This window comes from Squalius cephalus (assembly GCF_949319135.1).
Source record: "Squalius cephalus genome assembly, chromosome: 5".
Classification (NCBI taxonomy): Eukaryota; Metazoa; Chordata; class Actinopteri; order Cypriniformes; family Leuciscidae; genus Squalius; species Squalius cephalus.
This window is the reverse complement of record NC_137126.1, coordinates 32,745,853-32,767,594: the sequence shown is the minus strand read 5'-3', so window position 1 is coordinate 32,767,594 and position 21,742 is coordinate 32,745,853. Positions and strand designations below refer to the sequence as shown.

At 36.6% G+C, this 21,742-nt stretch overlaps 1 long non-coding RNA gene across 1 annotated transcript; it reads left to right on the top strand.

The window, feature by feature from the left end:
* The first annotated feature begins 6,368 nt into the window (after nucleotides 1–6,368).
* Nucleotides 6,369–10,215, top strand: LOC307158941. Its single transcript, XR_013821315.1, has 2 exons — nucleotides 6,369–6,458; nucleotides 9,285–10,215. It is a non-coding gene; the product is annotated as an uncharacterized lncRNA (long non-coding RNA).
* The last annotated feature ends 11,527 nt before the right edge of the window (nucleotides 10,216–21,742 follow it).

Below are 21,742 nucleotides of genomic sequence, written 5' to 3'. Positions count from 1 at the left end.
TTTGTTTCCAGACAAGACTTAGAGAAACTTGTGCATGCTTTCATCACCAGCAGGGTGGATTATTGTAATGGACTCCTCACTGGCCTTCCCAAAAATACCAATAAGACAGTTGCAGCTCATACAGAACGCTGCCGCCAGGATTCTGAGCAGAACCAGAAAATATGAACATATCACACCAGTCCTCAGGTCTTTACACTGGCTCCCAGTTAAATTTAGGATTGATTTTAAAGTATTATTACTGGTATATAAATCATTCAATGGCCTAGGACCTCAATACATTGCAGATATGCTCAGTGAATATAAACCCAACAGATCACTCAGATCACTAGGATCATATCAGCTAGAAATACCAAGGGTTCACTCTAAGCATGGCGAGTCCGCTTTTAGCTATTATGCCAGCCGCAGCTGGAACCAGCTTCCAGAGGAGATCAGATGTGCTCCTACAGTAGTCACTTTCAAATCCAGACTCAAAACACATCTGTTTAGCTATGCATTTAATGAATGAGCACTGTGCCAATGTTCAACCGACTGAACTGTACTGTATTTTCTTTTTTAATTTTCTAAACTGTTTTAATTATTCTTATTTCTTTTTATTATTTTAATTTCTTCTATGTAAAGCACTTTGAATTGCCATTGTGTATGAAATGTGCTATATAAATAAACTTGCCTTGCCTTGCCTTGCCTTGCCTTGCCTTGCGAATCGGCTTTGGCCGCGACTCTGGAGGACTTGGAGTTAAGTTTTTCTTTGAGAAAAGAGCAAAGAACGGCACTTAAGTCATTCTTAAAAAAAGAAGATGTGTTCGTAGTTTTGCCGGCCAGATTCAAAAGTTGAATCTATCAACTAACTTTAGCTCCGCTATTGGGAAAATGCTCTGGTTGGTTGAAGCGCTGTCCTATTGCGTGCAGAGGGAATTTGAAAGACAGCCGTTTATCCCGCCCCTCGGATTGAGCCGTGTCTATGGAGAGTTGCCAGACCTAACATCTTGATGTAGGTCTGGCTTGCCAGGCTATGGAAACACATGTTCCATGTAATAAATCAATGTAAATATTTAAATAAGAAAAATCTATCTTCACTTAACTTTAAAAAATGTGTGTTTCAGTCCGCTTGTTAAGTCTGACGTCCCTATTTCCAAGTCCAAAAGCTCTATCAGATGCCAAAAACAAACAACAAACAGTGCTAATATACACTCATTGTGCTGTAATATTCCTGAAAATTATGATCCTAACCTTTATCTCAATTCCGAAATCTCAGATGGTTAGTTATTCAGCTATTTTGAATCATAAAATATTGAAGTCTGGGATGTCGTGAGACTGGAGACTGTAATGTACACTATGGCTTTTGGGCTTTTGAAAAGCTTAAATGTGTGACTTGAATCAACAGTGCTATTAAATGGTTGAGTATTCTCACTAGAAACAAGATAGAGTAAGTAGAAGTAGAGGCTTCGACCCGGAAACAGTATTCCTTATGTCACAACAAGCAGAAAACATTTTCCAATTTAACAGTTAAGGTGCAGTAAAATTATCTGTTGTTCTGTGAATTTTCACTGGTGAATTCCAGTCATTTCAATAAGAATCCACACGATCAGCAATTTCGTGTGTGGTCAAAAATTTCACTATGGACCAAGTTGGTCACTGGAATTCGCTGGATTTGACCAACAGAAAGCTTTGTGAAAGTGACTCCTGTGTGAGCTGTGCTTCATACATTACGTCGCTACACTGCTGACAATGGTCAATGGACCTTTTTGCCTGTAACGGAGAGCCAAACAAACGGCGTAAATCATTCATAATACCATTCTTATATACACTTGTCTAGTTCAATTCAATGCAACAATTCTGTTAAGCTCCAAAAATGTCCCAGAAAAGACATTTAAAAATAAATAAACATCCTAAAAATAATCAAATAAGTCCACAACTCATATATGGGTTGTGTTGTAAGTCTTCTGAAGCCATATGATAGCTTTTTTGTTGTTGTTGTTGTCTAAAAAGACTAAACTTGAAGTTATAATTCAGAGTTCAAATGTCTTATTCAAATGCAAATGATTAAGGTATACGAAAAAATGCATAGCATTATTGGCACCAAACCTGTGATATTATTTTACATGTAAAAAAAATAACATGAATGAGATTTGAGAGCATGAGGGAAGATTTTCAGAGAATAACTGATTAAAAAACACAAGTACACAGTCAAACAATACAATTTCACACAGAAAAGTTCATAGTAATAAAGTACTTGCGTGTGGTGCATGTAACTTACTGTAATTCAATGTTGCCTCTGAAATGTTCAGATTATTTTAGAAATGCAGGCCACTGGTTGTTCTAGGGAAACAAAAGAACAAAGCTGATTATATACATTCACAACATAATATTTATTGGCCAGTAAAGGGCTTTAAAAGGGTATTTGAGAGAATGAGGGCACCAGTAGTAAATAAACAAAAACAGAACAAACTATATTAACCACTTGTGTTATTCATAGCAAACGCCAATGACGACAACAGGAATCAGCTAAATTAGTTATATCAGCAATTTGAAGACACAGTTGTACACAATATATTGAAATCTAAGACAATAAGTCAATGGTTTCCATTTGTGGCAAATATCCATTTGTGTAGATTAGTTAGCATCGTGGCTAAAACCTTCATACCACATACTGTGCAATAAACGAGTGGTAAACACTGTAAAGACGTAGTAATGTATAATACATTTAGTTTATGTATGTGTTTGAATATATAGTGAAAAAACTGTGTATATATTTCTTTGGCGAGTTTACAAACCTTGTAACGGAGAGCCAAACAAACGGCGTAAGCTGCAGCAGGCTTTGATGAGGGGAGCCATTACTTTCAAATCTGATGATGATCAGCTGAGCATTGTTGTGCGCGAGCAGCGTGAGGATCACTGAAGCGATGACAGCAGAGGAATAGCAGCAGTTTCGTGACAGAATAAAACTTTTCTCCTCCTACTGCTTCTTCTTCATATTATTATTATTATTATTATTTATTGTTGTTGTCGTTTTTAAGGTTTAAATTAATCAATAAAATATACTAAATAAATGTAAGCATAATACTGAATCAAACTTAAATATAAACACTGGATCCATTAATATAACGCTTTCTTTTCTCTTCTTACTATCTGTTTTTTTTTTTTTTTTAAATAAACGTAGGCTATAGCCCTACTGCGTCAGACTAAACTGGGAAGGGTCAGCACTTACATATTGTTGTCCTATTGTTAATTTAAAGGGATAGTTCACCCAAAAATGAAAATTCTGTCAGTAATTACTCACCCTCATGTTGTTCCAACCCCGTAAGACATTCGTTCATCTTCGGAACACAAATTAAGATATTTTTGATTAAATCTGAGAGTTGTCTAACTCTTCCATAGGCTTCTAAGGGACTGAAACTTGCTGGCCCAGAAAATGTATTAAAGACATCGTTAATATAGTCCAAGTGACTCCAGTGGCTCGATCTTAAGTTTATAAAAAGATAAACGAGACGAGCGACGAGAATACTTTTTGTGCGCAAAAACAAACAAAAATAACGACTTTATTCCACTTTTAATTTCCTTCTCTCTGGGCCTCGGGTCTTTTCACGTAGTGTTTAAGCGTAGCGCGTCTGTGTTGCACGTCACCACGTATCACACATGACCAGCGTCGGCCAATAGTAAGCCTACGTGGTGACGTGCAACACAGACGCGCTACGCTTAAACACTACGTTTGTTGAGAGGTCGCCAACTAAATGGATGCCGAGTGTAGAGGATGGTAGAGGATAGTCAAAGAAAGATTCCTGGTTGTTGAAGGTACTGTAGGCAACATAAACTTCATCCTTGAATGAAATAATGTTCTGGAGCTTAGAAGCTTTGCCGCCAATGTAGATGTGACAGTTTGCCTGGTCTAGTTTAAGAGTGTAAGGGCTTGTCCTCAACTCTTTATATTGTGTCGCCTCATGAAAGGATGCAGGGAGAGGACCATTCTCATGCTGTTTTTTGAGCAGATGTGGCCTGGTTTTCTGAGGTGTTTTGCAGCTTCTTTGCATCTCTGAGAATCTTTTTATTATTTGACTCAGAGGGCATGTTGGTTTCCTCAGAAGTCTTTTGAGTTTGTTTAGGTGATTCTCATACTTGAAAGCACTGAAGTTGTCAAGAATGCCATGCTTTTTTGCATCATCTGCAAGATGTACGAGGGAGTGTGCATTATACGACAAGAACTGTGGACCGTACAGTTGCCCAAAGTGAGTGACAAAAAGAACTAGCATTTCATTTGCGTAATCACAGTAATCATCAATGAAACTGTTGTTGCACAGGATGAAGATTCCCACAAAAAAGCAGCATGAAGTTTTTGTACACCTCTGTGCTGAGGAGATCCTTCATCATGACCGGTCCGGTATACAGTAAAAACTGCCTGAACTCTGTTGCCTTCCACCTATCAATTTCCCTCAGTGCCCTTGGTTTCCGTGCAAACTCCATGGGCACATATCTTCGCGCATTCACCAACCTTTCTGAAAATGTGTTTATTTGAAAACCCGACAGCCTACAAGTGAGAGGACCCATCTTCAGCCACAAGTGGAGAAGCCGTCTCATGACTCCGAGGCACACGAGGTGCATGTAGTCGAGGGGGAAGCCAGAGACCATATCCAGGGACGTTTCTTCAAGGGGTGAGGTACCACGGTGATGATCAGAATCGGTTTTGTTTCTGAAGCTCTCATTTGTTCTTCTAGGCAAGTCACTTCTTGGAAATGTCATCCTGTTTTCCAGGTACACGCCATCCTCTGTGCATTTTTCGCATCCATGATAGCCTGTGTGACCTTTAACATTTTTCAGGAATGCACGAGCAGGTGCATCGCAAACCATTGATGACAGTTGTAAAGTTAACCTCACTCCTTCAAATTCAAATCCATTGGCCAATTCATTTACTTCAGCGATGAAGTCTTCAAGATACTCAGTTAGCGAGGTAGGTTTACATGTACCACAAAATAAGCCTATTGTCACTGGTTCCTCTTGTCTGATATTTTGCAGTGTTCCTAGAATGGGCCAGAACTGTGTTGCTGAGCTCTTGAAGAGGGGCAAACCATCAATGTTGACCTGAAGCTCCAGCGTGTCAATGCTGCTCGGTCACGTCACATTTACAAGCGCCAAAACGGTATTTGCTGTCTGAATTTCGCAATAAAATGTACAGAACCTGTGAAAGTAACCTAGTCTGTCTGTCTCCGTGTACACTTTGCTCCGTGATTTTTCTCTGCGTGAGAAAATGGATGTGAGGCACGAGAGCATGTAAAAAGTGTCAATTGCGAGTCTCACACTGAATGCATAGTGTTGACACCCCTGCTTTTAGAAGGGGGATAAATCGACGGCAGCGTTCCTCCTTTCGCCATGCTTCTTCTCCATGTGAGGATTGTTTACATTAGACTGAGTGCTCACGGAGCGCATGCACACAGAGCTAATACATGTGGGGATTGTTTACATCAGAGTGCGCACATGTTTCGCGCAGCATATACGCGGTGTTTGTTTAAGTGGTTGATGGAAAATAAGCTAATGCCCGTTGTATAAATATAAATTCTGATCTATTATTTTTCATGGTATTTTAAAGTGCACGCGATAACAATATCGTGCATATTCATTACCGCGATTTATCGCATTACCGAATACCGGCATAAGTCTACTTGCATTTAAATGTGAATTTGCTGTCCACCACTGAACTCTAGTCTAAAAAAAAAGTAGTCCCTGACCACAAACAGCAACAGAAGTTACATACATTATTTCAGCAAAAATCTATCTTTTATGAGTGAGTCAGTCGGTAAAGACTAGGGCATGGGAAAACCCCTTTAGTGTTAAAATTACAGGACATTCAAATGGATTCTCACTCACTTTCTCAATCCCTCACAATAATTGACTCTAGCTTCAATATCAATGAACAATATCAATGAGATCAAACATGTTTAAGTTGCTAAGAGTGGTTGCTAGGGGTGTTGTGTACTAGTGACACATAGAACCGTTGGGTGAAGCATCTGTCAAATTTGAACTAGCAGCAGCTTTTATGACTGGAGAAGCTAGGATTATTTGAGTCAGGCATAATCACAAAACTGACAGGAGCAGAGAAAGTGCTTTTAATAACCAAGCATGTAGTTTATCGTGGTTAGCCCTGTCAGATACTTTGACAGATGCGTGTGGACTTGACTCGTTTCTCCAGTGTATAACTTGCATTTGATGGTTGTGTGTTGATGGGAGTGCAATAATTCTGACTAAAACATAAGTTTTGCTAAAATATTTATGAAATGTAGGTTTAATATTCTACATGTATTTATGAGCCGTAACTGTAAACGGGGTATACATGTAATTACCACAATTGTTACATGTAATACAATGGCTATGCTCATTTACTTCTTTCAGACGAGTGAATATGTGCAACACCGTGTCCTAACCAGACTAGTTCTGCGACGTCACCGCTGGAACAGAAAGTATGATGATTTCAGGTATAGTAATGTATATGTGCATTATTTAATGTTATACTACAGGGCCGTTGAATGCTTGAATCTGATTGGTTGACGAACGTTCTAAGGTGTGCATTATTTTCAGGGAAACGCACAGCTAAAGTAGTTCCAGGCAGGTCTTGACCACATTACAGTTCCATATCACCAAAGATATCACTTCGCGTAGTTAACGGTAATAACAGAAAATAGGATACAATTCATAACAAGAAAAAACATTTAGCCCCATGCGCTTGATCTGGAATTTTCAATGTCTAGCTGTCTAATTTTCAATGTCTTTCAATGTCTAGTATATTCCTATCTATAATCAATAGAAAATTAATCTGAATATAGGCAAAATAAATGGATAATCCTGCAGCACGGATTATTATTGCAGATAATATAACAAATAAATAATTATTGATAGGCCTACTTGTTAAAAGGGCTTTGTGTTTCATTTATTTGGCTAGTCTGTCATCTGTCAATAATAGAAAAAGAAGAATGAATTCGAATTAATTAAAAGGAATTGAATTAATAAATAAATAATAATATTGACGCACATGCTTTTCTGTCTCATTATTGCAACATCTCTCTCTCTAATAACTGCATTAATAACTGGGGACACACTTTAAGGCCGGTTATGAATGTAATTTGATACGTATGACTGATCATGCCCAAACGCGTGTTCAGCGCGTTCAGTCTGTGTTCAGAGTCGGTGTTTAAAATCTGCTGCAGTCGATGAAAACAGTCAGAGAATGTGTCAGCTAGTCGTGTGTCCCAGCATTAGTCTGCTATCAGTGGCTCAAACCTCCTTTACTAACTCTAAAATGACGTTTTGGAATTAGCAACGGAGGCATTGGATTAGATGCGTAAGAAATTAGTCCTACATACAAGAGCGTTTTAATGACAAAAACTTTAAAAACGTCTTGAAATACATAATCTGAATTATTTTTCTAATAATTCAATGGCCTGTCGTCAATTATTCCTTAAGAGTATGCAAGTTTGAAAATCATTTTGTTTGTCTTTTATAGCTGTACTGAAAGCAACTCACCTGTGAACAAAAAAAGTGAACAAGAACGTTCAAACTGTTTGTTAACAGACAATTGTTTCAGTAACTCTATGTATTTTTAATAATGTTAAAAAGGTGTAATATTCATGGATTTGTGTATTTATCCATTTCGTTGAGTGCTTGGAGCTTGCTGAGCGCGCGCTCTTCTGATTGGCTGTGATTTTTACCACTGTGACAAATTTTTGTCGCTAGAATCTTATGGTGTCTGGTTAGGACACGGTGCTGCTCCTACCAGTTAACATTTGATCTCAGCAATACTGGTAAATGAGCAAAACAAAGTGTTTTTTTTTTTTTTTTTTAAAGGTGCTCAAAGTGATGTTGGGTGACGTCACTTCTTGTTGACGCTGAAAGTTTTGTCAAACAAAACGGAGGCTAGCTCGACCCTCCCTCCTCCTCATCCGCACACTAACCCCCCAAATCCTTCTTGTTGGTTATTGGCTGGAACATTTTGTTGGGTTTCGTGGTGCGGGTTAGCCCAGTTTGTTTTTGTTGCCGTTTGTGGAGCCTGGGCTGTCTACAGAGACTACGTTTCTTTACAGTTTTCAGGGGACAGGCAGCTAGCGGATGGTGAGGAGATGTTCGCTGTATGTGATAGGGGTGTCAAAATTTATCGTTTGTACGATGCATCGCGATGCAGACGAGGACAATTCGGTATCGGTTCAGTAATAGACCATAACCGATTATTATGTACTGACGCTTTTCTGACGTCATTTGTCGCGTACGTGCTTTGTCGCGGTAGCATACAATGGCAGAGGGAGGTGAGACGCGAGTGCGAGTAATTAAAAATGCTCCAACTACTTTTAAAGCCTACATCTGGGCACATTTCGGCTTTTATGAACAACCTGGTAAGCACGACCTGCAGAAGACACGCGCTGTGTGCGCTCATGTCACACACGAATTGAATATGCAGGAGGCAATACCACTAACTTGATAAACCACGTTAGCCGTTTTCACCCCGAGCTGTTAACGCCTGGCAGAGTCTGACTGCTTTAGAGATGCGCGGATGAGCTCCAACATCACCCGAATCCGTAGCCAAAAATAAATCATCCACCCTGACCCGCCCCAATAACTTTCTCTGATTTAAGTATCCGCACCCGATGGTCAAATTACACTTATTCTGTGGTGTTATGCGTGATTATAAATGGATGATCGTCACCTTCAACAGCGGATTCAGCGACGGTTGATGCGCGCATCTTTAATGGTAACATAATACACTGATTAATGAGCGCTGCTTTTAAATGAACATTTCTTTAAAACAAAATGTATTTGACAGATTTTCCTTTTCTTAATGGCATAAACAAGCTTTACTCCCTTGAAACTTAAACTGGAATGTCACTGTTTGAACAGGCGTGCACACACACGCGCGCACACATTACTTTTGAAGAAAAATTTCAAATTGAGGATGCGGTGCATCGCGATGCATTGTGATATCGAATTGAACTGAATCGATGACATGATAATCGTAATCGAACCGAACCGTGAGACCAGTGTCGGTTCACACTCCTAGTATGTGACAAATGTTTTGGCCTAAAAAATGTGACATCGCTTAGAGCACCTTTAATTTTTAAATTAAATACTGTGAGAATCATGTTCAATCTGATTTCAATTCCACAGCTGTTTAGTATCTATTAAGGAGGTTGTTGACAGTATTGTGTTCATGTTTCTACCAATGTTGTTTGTGAGAAATAAGTATTTTAACCCACAGTAACTTTCCTTATAGAATGCTCTAACATCTTTTTCATTTTCTTTTCTCTACCAAACAGCTCAGGAGATAGTTGATCCTCAGATGCACAGATCTACCTCTAGTCCACCTTCATTCCCACACCCACCTGGCCATCAATGTTTCATTAAATAATAAATATGCAATAAAATAATAAATATGCAGTCCATAGCCAGTGTCTGCCATGCACGATCTGTTCCTTGTTCATTGCAAATTTTTTAGATTGTTCTATTAAAGCTCATTATAATCTTTGAGAACTGTATTATGGTAGCTGCAACACTTCCTAGGGAAGGGATCTTGCGTGTAGGTGTTCTGGCAGAACTCGTCCAGCAGGAGTAAGTTCTGTGTCATATCACTCCAAGATCCTCCAATCAGCACCAGCTCATCAGCAGAAGCCAGACTTTGTGACTATATTCACCTTTATGCTCTCAGCAGTTACTACATTACATTGTGTATATTGTGTCCTTAATTTTTTTAATATATTTAAAGTTGAATCAACTCTCTGGAAAGTAAATGTCATTAAATATTAAATATGTGAGGTAATATGAATCAAATTAATATTTGCATATTGTTTACTCCTAAGGCTTCTTCCTCGTATATCTACAAGGGTTTTCTTAACCATTGCCAGCTTTGCCTTGCTCATTGGGAGTTTGTAAGCATCATTATTTGGAACAAAATATGAAAATGGATTGGTGTGTGTTTAACTATTTCCGTGCATGGCATAGTCAAAGAACCACCTGACACAAAGCCATGGATCATGGAATAAATTAAATTGTTACTCAAATTATCAAGCTTGTTATGCTACACTTTACGTTCTAAGCAGCAGCCAGGCATGGTAGTCTAAGGGTCTAATTTATGCTTTCTGCAAAATACATTCAGATTTGTATCCAGTAAGGATAAAGTTGCCCTTAACAAATCATTGAAAGCATTATTTAAATAAATCCATGTGTGTAATGCTAATATATTTTTCTGTACTGAAAAAAAAAAAAAGCTAAGTGTCCTTCGTAAATATATGTAGTAAGACAAAATGAAAAAATGGTGAAACTGCATTAGCCAACGCAAAATCTCTTCGGTAAAACTCAGTTTTGTTTTCACATGTACTGATAAGGGGAAAATGCAACAATGTTTTTAATGCTTGTCGAATTGTATGCTGATCAACGACGAACAATGAGCCATGTATGTATAATTATTTAAATATATATATATATTCCGTGTTTTGGATGCGAGTGGCACAATGCAAGCCAGACACTCGCGGCTGCGTCTGATCTGCTCGATCCGCGTGGCAGCATGCAATTTAAAATATTTAAGATTCATCGTATAGACATCGTATAGAGGTAAGGAAGACGGCTCATTAATATTAAAAAACGGTCGTTCGAATGCGATGTTTACCAGACGCTACGATCTTTCAAAGACGTCTCCGCGATGTACGTGTGCTATCTGGGTATCTGTCTGTATAATTTTGGGCATTGAAAGTATAATGGAAATATAATTAACCACAAACCAACATGAGACTTCAAGTCTTTTAAATAAATGATTCTCTCTTCTATCCTTTTCTTTGAATAAAATACCAGTTCGGGGTTCCTCTTTCGGCTGTTGTTGCAGCCAACTGCACAACATATTGCAGGCATTACTGTTGGTCGTAAAGATGGCAGCGCAAAGCTACAGTGACGTCATGTGACCCGAACGAATTCTGTCACAGGCTGCGTCCGAAACCGCATACTTCCCTACTATATAGTATGGAAAAAGCAGTAGGCGAGCGAATAAGTATGTCCGAATCCTTAGTATCCATAAAAGAGTAGGCGAGAATTACCAGAGTGACGTACTAATTATCGCGAGATTCGGGCGTACATATACTTATAGTGCGTCCGAATATTCCTACTTTCCTACTATATAGTAGGGGAAAACAGTACGTGAACAGAGTAGTATGTCCGAAACCTCAGTACTCATAAAAGAGTAGGCGAGAAGTTCCCGGATGGCTTACTGCTTCAACCCAGATTTTGAAGAGCTCGAAGATGAATACTTTTCTATCCCAGGAGGCCACGCGAGAGGATACGTCATTATCAAACATCGCAGAGATCAGCGACGCGGGTGCTTTCAAATGTGAGTAAACACGGGTCCTTGTGTTAAAATTGCATGTGTTGAACTACTGTAGAGTAAACTGTTGAATTGTTGAAGGTGTAAAGACGTTACACAGTATATAGTTGTGATTTTGCTGTAAAAACACATTTTATTATGTATAACGTTAGCTAACAGGCGAGCTCCAGTAAGGACACGTAAGTTACGTCTCTAAAGTGGATTTACATAAACCATATACATCCTAAAGACGCTTATTTTAAATGTACATTTACATCTGACAGGAAAATCTTCAGTAAGTATTGCAGAAGAGCATATCACAACACAAAATACAACCGTAGACATCTGAGTGATGAATGTGTGCTATTATGTAGAACAAATCTATAAAGTAACTAAACATAAGTTATCTATTTTATTTGTCCATTAGTACTGTTGATAAATTGAGGAACATTTATGTTGGATAAAAAAGTTAAAACAAGCTCATAAATCACAGAGGTAATGTGAATCTTGTCTGGATGTTACAGGGACAGACAGAGATGGGGGACTCGAGTCAATGACTTGACTCGAGTCAGACTTAAGTCGCAAATTTTAGGACTTGAGACTTGCTTGACAAATATTAATAAAAGACTTGACTTGACTTTGACTTGATATTCATGACTTGAGACTTGACTCGGACTTGAGGTAAATGACTCGAAATAACTTGTCTTTTTAAAAATAAATATCTGTATTTGAACGCACGCAACAATCACGTGACGCAGCAGGAACGCCCGATGTGTGAACAAAAGCCGCGTGTCGTAGTGATGACGCTGAAGCGCGGGATCGTTCGCCAGCTGTGAAACGGTATGTAATGCGCAAGTTTATGATCGAATCAGAGAGGAAAAAAGATGCACAATGGTTTCTCGAGAGAGAAATCGCAGCTCATAAGCAAACTTAAGACGCTGCTGAGACATTACATGTCACATCGATGTCATGTGTCTTTACGGGATTTTTACGGGTTGTGTGTAAACGGACTCTCTTATTCCGGAAAATCACTGGCAGTGTGAATGAACCTAAATCAAACTAACCCGAGTCAAATCTCGGGTCACTTTATCCGTGTATATTCCGGAATCTCTGTGTGAAAGGGGCTTAAGGTCACACACCCTGACGAAGGCATTAGCCGCAACGCATAGGTGTGCAAGTAGCTACTTGTCACCTGATTTTAAAATATTAAAGCCATGATGAAATAAAGGCTTTCTATATATTTCTAATAATATTCGAATGCCTTGGATTAATGATTTTTTTATGATCTGAATAATCCCTTACATACAAAAGCACAGCGAAAAACAAAACATTTCTTGAAAATTAAAATCGTGTTAAAATATGTTAAAATATGCCATATTCCAGTTTTTCTTGCCTGCATACATCCCTTTGTACTGTCTAGTTATATGCTACCAATATAGTCTGCTATCCCAGGGTTGACTTGAATGTTAAAAGAAATATAAAAAAAAATTAACTGTAATTTAATAATAATTAATAACACATTGGTACAGAGTCTACCGTTCTCTGGGATTTGTTTTCATGATAATCGAATGTAAAGAGTTGTATCTCTAAAAACTGATTAGCTTATAACGCTAGTATATAGGGCATAGAGTAAGTAAAAAGAAATCGTTCGTTAATACCACTAACAAGCACCCTCATTATGCTACCGTGTTAGTGTGGGGCTATTTTGAGCCTTGTTAGCATAGACTGTAAAAAAAGATGGACGACGCCCCTTCGCTCTCTTCCATTGATGAGAACTGAAGCCGCCAGAGTCCCGATATGGCGCTGACATATTGGAACTTGAGTCTGCGCAGTAGCGATCTCGGGACCAGACCTGCGCAGTAGCGATCTCGGGACCAGACCTGCGCAGTAGCGATCTCGGGACCAGACCTGCGCAGTAGCGATCTCGGGACCAGACCTGCGCAGTAGCGATCTCGGGACCAGACCTGCGCAGTAGCGATCTCGGGACCAGACCTGCGCAGTAGTGAGCAGGAAGTAAAGCCGCGAAATCAACGCTCCGCCCTCACTCTCGCAGAATGCACTCAGGGAGAGTGGATTCTGCACACTTTTTAAAAAATTGATTGCAGTACGACAAGAGGCTTATTAAAATAAAGTAAATACAATCTCCTCAGTCCTCCAAAGATCCCGAAAAAAATGTCCGTTGGTGCTTCAGTGACTACTTCGCTCAGAGAACCTGTCAATCACAGCTGTCAATCATGACGTTACACCACCGCATCACGTAACTAACTAAAAAATAACTTATTTTTGAAACAGACACTTGAACTTGCATCAGCGTGATAAAAACGACAGCAAATGAAAGAAACCACCTTTAGAAAAAAGATATTTGAAGTGTAATTTAATTGTTTAGTTGGTCTCGCGTCCCGTTGAATAACACGGGGAGGCGGGGCTTATGACCTATACTAGGACCAGTCACCGGGGGGCGATCGAGACGTTTTGGCTTCACTTTTCAGGGCTTGTGCGGCACGCTTGCTTGTTAGTGGTATTAACTAGCGATTTCTTTTTACTTACTCTATGCCCCATATACTAGCGTTATAAGCTAATCAGTTTTTAGAGATAAAACTCTTTACATTCGATTATCATGAAAACAAATCCCAGAGAACGGTCGACTCTGTTCCCATGTGTTATTACACCCCAGGTTCATTTTGCGCCGGAGTTGTCCTTTAATAGCATAATAGCAAGTGTACAGTGTCTAATAATTGGATAGTTTTTGGGGATGCACATAAAAGATTGTAAAAAGACACCTACACACAAAGAAAAAAAACATACAGACTATCGAACCGAACCATGCATACACAAATAAACAAAACAAAAATTCAAACTTGCAAGCACAACCATGCACACATGCAAACAAATAATACACTCTTCACTCATACACACGCACACACATTCACTCACAAATATTAATGAATCAATCACACTCAATCAAATCACACCTCTCTCTCTCTCTCTCTCTCTCTCTCTCACACACACACACACACACACACACTCACACACACACACACACACTCACACACACACACACACACACACACACACACACACACACACACACACACACACAGAAAGTCAAACACAACCATGGACATGCAAACAATACACCTTTCACTCATACACATGCACACACATATTCACAAATATTAATAAATCACTCACTCACACAGATTAATAATGTACAATAGTCAACCCACCTGATTGACAGGTTTAAGTTTTGTGTCAATTCAATTATTACTGTTTTTTTCTTGTTATTATTTTGTTAAAAAGGAAAGATCTAACTTGTTGTTAAGGATGTGTTCATGTTCCATAAAGGGGATGCCAGTTTGAAGAATGCCATTTGGTGGCATAGGAACCATTATACTTGAATTGTGAATTGTTTAATCTCTTTTAATGGTCTACTGCAATGTTTAAGGCATATTTATTTTTCATGCTTTAATGTTGGCCTAATTTCAGTTACATTTACATTTTAGGCTATCTAGTTTGAAATTTTATTTCTTTTTTAGATTTTTAACCACTCAGCTGTATGTGTAAATGCATATTTAAAAAAATGTTGCAAATAAAACCATAGTCCACAACTTATGTAGTTTTAACTTATTTTAATATATAAATTCTGTGAAATCATCAAACGTTTGTATGACTTGCCGTGACTTGTGACCCAAGCTACGACTTGACTTGACTTGCTTGGCATAAAGCAGTGACTTGACTTGACTTGACTTGCTTTTCACAAAATTGACTTGGACTTGCTTGAGACTTGAAGGTTAAGACTTGAGACTTACTTGTGACTTGCACATGTGTGACTTACTCCCACCTCTGGGGACAGATGAACAGATGTGTGTTTATCCGGCGGAGAGTGGCTCATGAAGCTGAATGCTGCCATCAAAGGCTTTGAGTGAGTATACCACAGAAATGAATAACAACAACTAATTATTGTAATTTCAAACAGAGCTATTACAGCACTTTTCTGATTCTTGATTTCTGTGCATTAGCTGCACAGCCTTTGTGGTGGAGCAGGACCTGCAAGGAAAGATGATGGCGGCGTTTGTGAAAAAAAGTGGTTTTGTCTTCTAAATAATACTGAAATCATATGACATTGTGTGGTTAAAATGACTGCTTTTGTGTTATTTTTGTGCATTTTGTAGAATCTGAAATGTCAGCAGGCTGGTGTGAGTGCTGAGGATGAGGAGCCCAGAGCTGAATCCTGGAGATGGTGCCATGGATGAGTCCCTCCATCACTCCACCTGCCCTTACGAGACCCTCCATCACTCCACCTGCCCTTATTGCCTCAGATTGTGAAGCACAACACAACACGCAACAACCTCAGCGCCTTCAGCCTACATACATGATTGTAGTTTGAATAAAGCTTTGTTTCATGTGTTGACTTGTATATGCATTTGTTTATTGTGTGATGGTGACTTTCATTCATTCTTTTACTAATTTATTAATATTTCTCATTGTTGTCAGTAAATACAATATAATTATTGAATTAATGCTTTATTTAATTGTTTGAAAGAAAATGTAGATATGTTCACTATATACACATGTAGAGTGTATTCAGTCCTGCATAGCTATGTCATATGACATACATTACATTTTGTTTGTTTTATTGAATTGAATATTTTCAGTAAAAAGTAATATAATTAAGTATTGGTCAGCATTTATCGTTGTTATTATTGTATGTTTTGGGGTGGGATAGCAATGCAATTCATTCTGGGGTAATATTAATTTTTAATATTAATGATACTTAAATTTTTTTGAGTATAAAATCAACAGTTTTCTCCAAAGGCAAATCTTTGCACAGCTGCCCTTTGTGCAGACATTACAAACGCTGAGGAAACCCGTTCTAGGTAGGGCTGTTGAGTTACTGATGTTATGAGGTGTATATATATATATATATATATATATATGTATATATATATATATATATATATATATATATATATATATATCATGGGTTTGCATACATAATATGAGATTTTTTTACACAGGAAAAAATAACCTAGTACAAGGTTGCATATTTTAATATATTTTTTCTTAAATAATTCATTATAATACATTTAAAAATGCATTTAAAAAAATATATATATTTATAGGCCTAGGCCTGAGGGACGAAACGAGAGTTAAATTCAACAAGAAAAAGAGGAAAACATAAAGCAGTTAGCCACTTTTGCTTGTGGATAAAAATGTTTGGATATAAAATAAAGAAATTAACAAAATTCAAGAGATGACCATTTTGGGATTTCGTAATAAAAATAAATAATATTGTAAGGATAAAACGGTGGGTCACATTAGTAGGGTTAAATATAAGAACTTTAATCAACCCTAAATGTATTCACAAAATAAATGGGCAGCAGTTTCTTCAAAATGAGCAAGTTTAATCAATATCAATATTTACAGATAGATGAATTAAACGTGTCGTTCAAATCTTTTAAGTTGTTGCGCGTGTGATAACGCGTCGTAGGTCACATGATAACGTCAACATGGCAGATGTCCGGTTCGCATTCATACTCAACGAGATTTGGCTATAAAGTACCTACTCTTTTAGCGCTCGTTAAGTAAGTACTCATTGAAATTAAGTACCTACTCATTGAGTACGCGGTTTCGGACGCAGCCACAGTTTGAGCTTGATGAATCTTGGCATTGTCATCCTGGAATATGGCCATGACGTGTCTTCTTAGATGGTTGTTTGAGAAATGAAAAGTTACACACTCCAGTCCATCAATTAGGGTTAAGAACTGTTGCCAAACATGTAACATGCTAGAAACATAATAAATCACTGCAATAATGATTCAACTGTAGACTCTTAAGCATTTGCCCATTAAATCCAAACAGCGATTTTTTTTTTTTTTTTTTTTTTTTTTTTTTTTTTGGCCTGGAAGTGTATTTCTCCACTTTTGTGTCTCAGATATATATATATATATATATATATATATATATATATATATTAGTTAGTTTCAGGCAGGGTTTGGAACCATCACTGACATCGACAACATTCATAATAGAAGTTGATTTTTAAACGCATGTTTTTCTTATATTTTTTTATAGGATTATTTACCAAATTGAACAAGGATTGAACTAGAATAACTGATGCTGTTTTGAAGGCAAAGGGTGGTCACACCAAATATGGATTTGATTTAGATTTTTCTTCTGTTCACTCACTTTGCATTTAGTTAATTGATAAATATAATCTATTAACATGTCTATTTTTGAAAGCATTCTTACTTTACAGCATTTTCTCACACCTGCCTAAAATTTTTGCACAGTACTGTATAATATATATATATATATATATATATATATATATATATATATATATATATATATATATATATATATATTAGTACTAATTGGAAGTCAATTTTGAATATTTATCTAACTCTACTTACTGGAGTGGACTTCCCTTTATATGTCTTGTCTCAGTCCTTACTGGTTGTATGGGCCTACATTGTGTAGGAATTATTATAGGATTTTAAGTATTACAATTCAGTGTAGTAATGTTTCCAATGAGACAAACAACCTCCTGATATTTGGATCAAGCATGTTGCTATTTAAGCTCCCATTACGCCCCAGTTTTGTGATCTTAATACACTGCATAATAGCCATTCTTCTATTTTTTTTTTTTGTTTGTTTGTTTGTTTTGGTCTTTACTGTTATTCTAAATCAGTCAACAGGATGACTGGTTTTTGTTTCCCCTTGGAGTCTACATTAAATTTTCTTAAACATTTTCATGTTAAAGTGAAAAAATTTAAATGATGGCATTTAAAATACAGAATAATAGTCTAATATATAGACATTTGTAAGGAATTCATGCACCCTTGTTATATAAAAAAATCGCATGACCCATGAGTCATAATAAATAATGAATTTACACTGCAGCAATAAAGAAACTATGAAAAGAAGAGTAATCTTTAAAGTCCTCCACTATAGAGAGGTTTACTCTTAAGCAATTCATCAACATATGATTCTGATTAATTCAATACACAAAAAAAGAAGCCATTAAATTAAACTATATGTTACCTTTAGGTTGGTTATCAAGAAAGTGAATTTATGTGAATGAATTTAGTGAATTAATTTGTCATAACATGTGTTGCTATTAATAATTTATTTGAAATAAATTGTTTAATATACAAATATACAAAGCTCAATGCAATTAACTAAATAATGCCAGGTAATTAGCTGGTGCTGATGCTGATCTAAGCTTGCAGCTGTTTGTTCAAACTCCTTATGGTCCATGTTAGCAGTTGGCATGTTCAGAAATAAATGTAGCTTTGACAGCGGAAACCAGATAGAGGAATGTGGGTGTCCGGTTTAGATGCTTTTCACGTGTCAGGACAGGAGTCTTTTGAATGGGGTCACTGCAGCCAAGTGTCATAATTCAGGACCTTGTATGGAACACGACCAATATAAACAAACTGTGGATGTCTTGATGACTGTTTTTCCTTCATGCATGATAAACAAAGTAATCAAACATTTATGGCTTAAAGAAAACGTAGATTGAAAAGATTGTTCTTTATATTGCAATATGCAGCTGAATTATTCAGTTTGTAGATCATTTAAAATGTTAACTTTGATTTAAGAAGTTCGAAAATGGTAACAAAGCAAAATCAACTCAATCAATCAAAAAAATCAATGTATCAAATAGGCGGTTCCATGAGTTTTTACATTTAACGTGTTAAACATTGAATGCACTTTTCTTTAATTTGTAAAATGTATTTTTTAGAAATCAAAACACAATAAATGCTGTGTGTAAATCATGTTCTGCTTTATCTGTTTATTTCTGAGCTAAACACTATATCCCCTGAAGGTATTTAGGGCTGTGAGTGATGAGAAACTTGATAGTTGTTGGCTGTTTGTGGCTATCAATTATTGAAGCCTTTATGAGCTGCTGAACTCAGACTATTTACACAACGAGAGCTATTCCAAAACAGTTTAAAACACAGCAGGTGTGAAGTTGTCAACCTCTCATCTTAATGTGTTTTAAATGTTAAATGTTAAAGAGTCTATGAAGCCAAGCTGCATTACTGCATACTTCTCTAATATGTTTTGGCACATTACTGACAGTACTTTCATACAGTTCATTCACTCTGAGGGCATTGCAATGTAGGCCTGAATATACTTTACATACACAACTATGTACAGGTCATTCAAAATACTGTCCCTTACAACTTGCCACTACCATTGAGAATGTCTCATATATTTCTCCACTTTTTGTCTCATATAAAGAAAAAAACTAAATTTTAATTTAGTTTCAGGCAGGGTTGTAACCATTACTGACATCGACAACATTCAGAATAGCATTTGATTTTTAAACATATGTTTTTCCTTTTATTTTTCTATAGGATTATTTACCATAATTGAACAAGGTTTGACCCCACCCGCTGAATTCCTTTTGAGCCACTTACATCACACAGGCATATATAACACGTCATGTAGGAGAAATGACCAAGAGAGCAAGTATATATATATATATATTACATGTTTCTGTATGGCTCGGACAAGACTGAGATGCAGGGCACAACAGGGCAGTCGTCACGGTTGGCATTTGGCAACGTTTGCAGGAACGTGCAAATAGGATGCCAAGCAAGTTTTGAAACATTAAGGAAATGGCTTTGAATGTGGTAAAGACCTTAAAGCATAGCAGATTTAATTTCTTCAGTAACATCCGACTTTTGCATGGAATGACAAATGTAATTTATTACTCAAAGCCAATTAGTAAATGCATGATGGAAAAAAATATTACAAAAAAATAAATACATTTTTGACTACTAATTGGCAGTAAATATTGAACATTTATCTAACTGTACTAATAAATATATATATATTTTCTTTTTTTTTCTTTATAGAAACATTACATTTATTGAATACAAACATCACTATTGCTATGCTATTGCATTAAATGCTATGTTGGCTTTAATTAACTTTTTTATGTCAACAGGTTCCACGTAACTAGGTTACGTTGGATTTATGTAACATTATTTATTTCAATTAACTTAAGTTAATTACATAAGGTTAATCCAATGCCATTTAGTTGAATAAGGTCTTATTCTTGAAACAGTCTTAATGATCAATAATGATCAATCATCACTCAGTGAATCACTTAATTAGCTCATTAACTTTAACACTTTTGAGTGTTAATTTAGCACTCATATTTTAACACTTTAACACTCTTGAGTCTGGAGCCATAAACTCCCAGGAGAGTTCATTTAACACTGGAGTTTTTGCTGTATGAAACTGGATTATTTGTTTTGGTTGAATGTAAAAATATTAATTTTAGGATAATTGAACTTAATTAACTTAATTGTTTTGGTCAAAATTAAGACTGTTAACCTTATTCAACTAAACGGCATTGGATTAACCTTATGTAATTAACTTAAGTTAATTGAAATAAATAATGTTACATAAATCCAAGTTGACCAGTTGACATGAAAAAGTTAATTAAAGCCAGTATAGCATTTTTTTAGAGTGAATGTTGACACAGCAAACTTTTTTAAAAATGTTTTTTATTTATGAAAGGTTTTAGCAATATTTCAAGCAAGTAAGTCTATTGTGGAAATACATTTAGTAAAAGCTCAAAAATGGAAAAAGTAATATACAACTAGAATTTCGGGAAAATCTACAAAGAAACTAAGTGGTTCATGCTCATGCAAACTTGTTCTGTGTGCTTAGTGTTACTATCCAGTTGCTAATGTGTCTTCAGTGGTTGTCATATTGCTATGCTGTTGAGTGTGCTGGGTGATTGCTATGTGATAAAGTACTGGCCCAAGTCAAATGAGCCCAGCCCAAAGTCTATGAGATTCATTAGATCTGGCTCGGGCCCCTCCTTCATTGCAAGTTTAAGGGGTATATTGTACTGTTTTATTTATTTTGAAAAGATTTAAATATGAGCCATTGTTTTGAACTTGAAAATGTTTAGTTATTGATTTGTATAAAATAACAACATGATAAAAGTTTGTATTTGTGTTTATGTGTGAGTATGAGAAATTGATGTGACGTAAGAACAAATTTTCAGTTAAACTTTTCAGGTCACTGATATAGTTGAGCATTGCCTTAAGTTGCAAGGGCTTTAGATTTACTCTAATTTACTCAATGACTGATACAAAAAAAAAAAAAAAAAAAAAAAAAAACTCATAAAGAGATGTTTAAATGTGGCAAAAGGTGTTTGAAACCAACATAGATAATATTGCTAGACAGTATAGGGCTTTTTTTAATATTATACAGTATAGGGCTTGTCCTCTGTCCCATGACTCTGATCAAATTATGGGAGTAACTTCTGTTAAACTGTAAACAATCAGTGAAAAGTTTGCTCTGTGAATGCAATAATATGCATTTTCAAAAACTGGATACAATGAGATGATATTATTCTACTCACCCTTCAACCATCGAACATTAAAAGTAAAT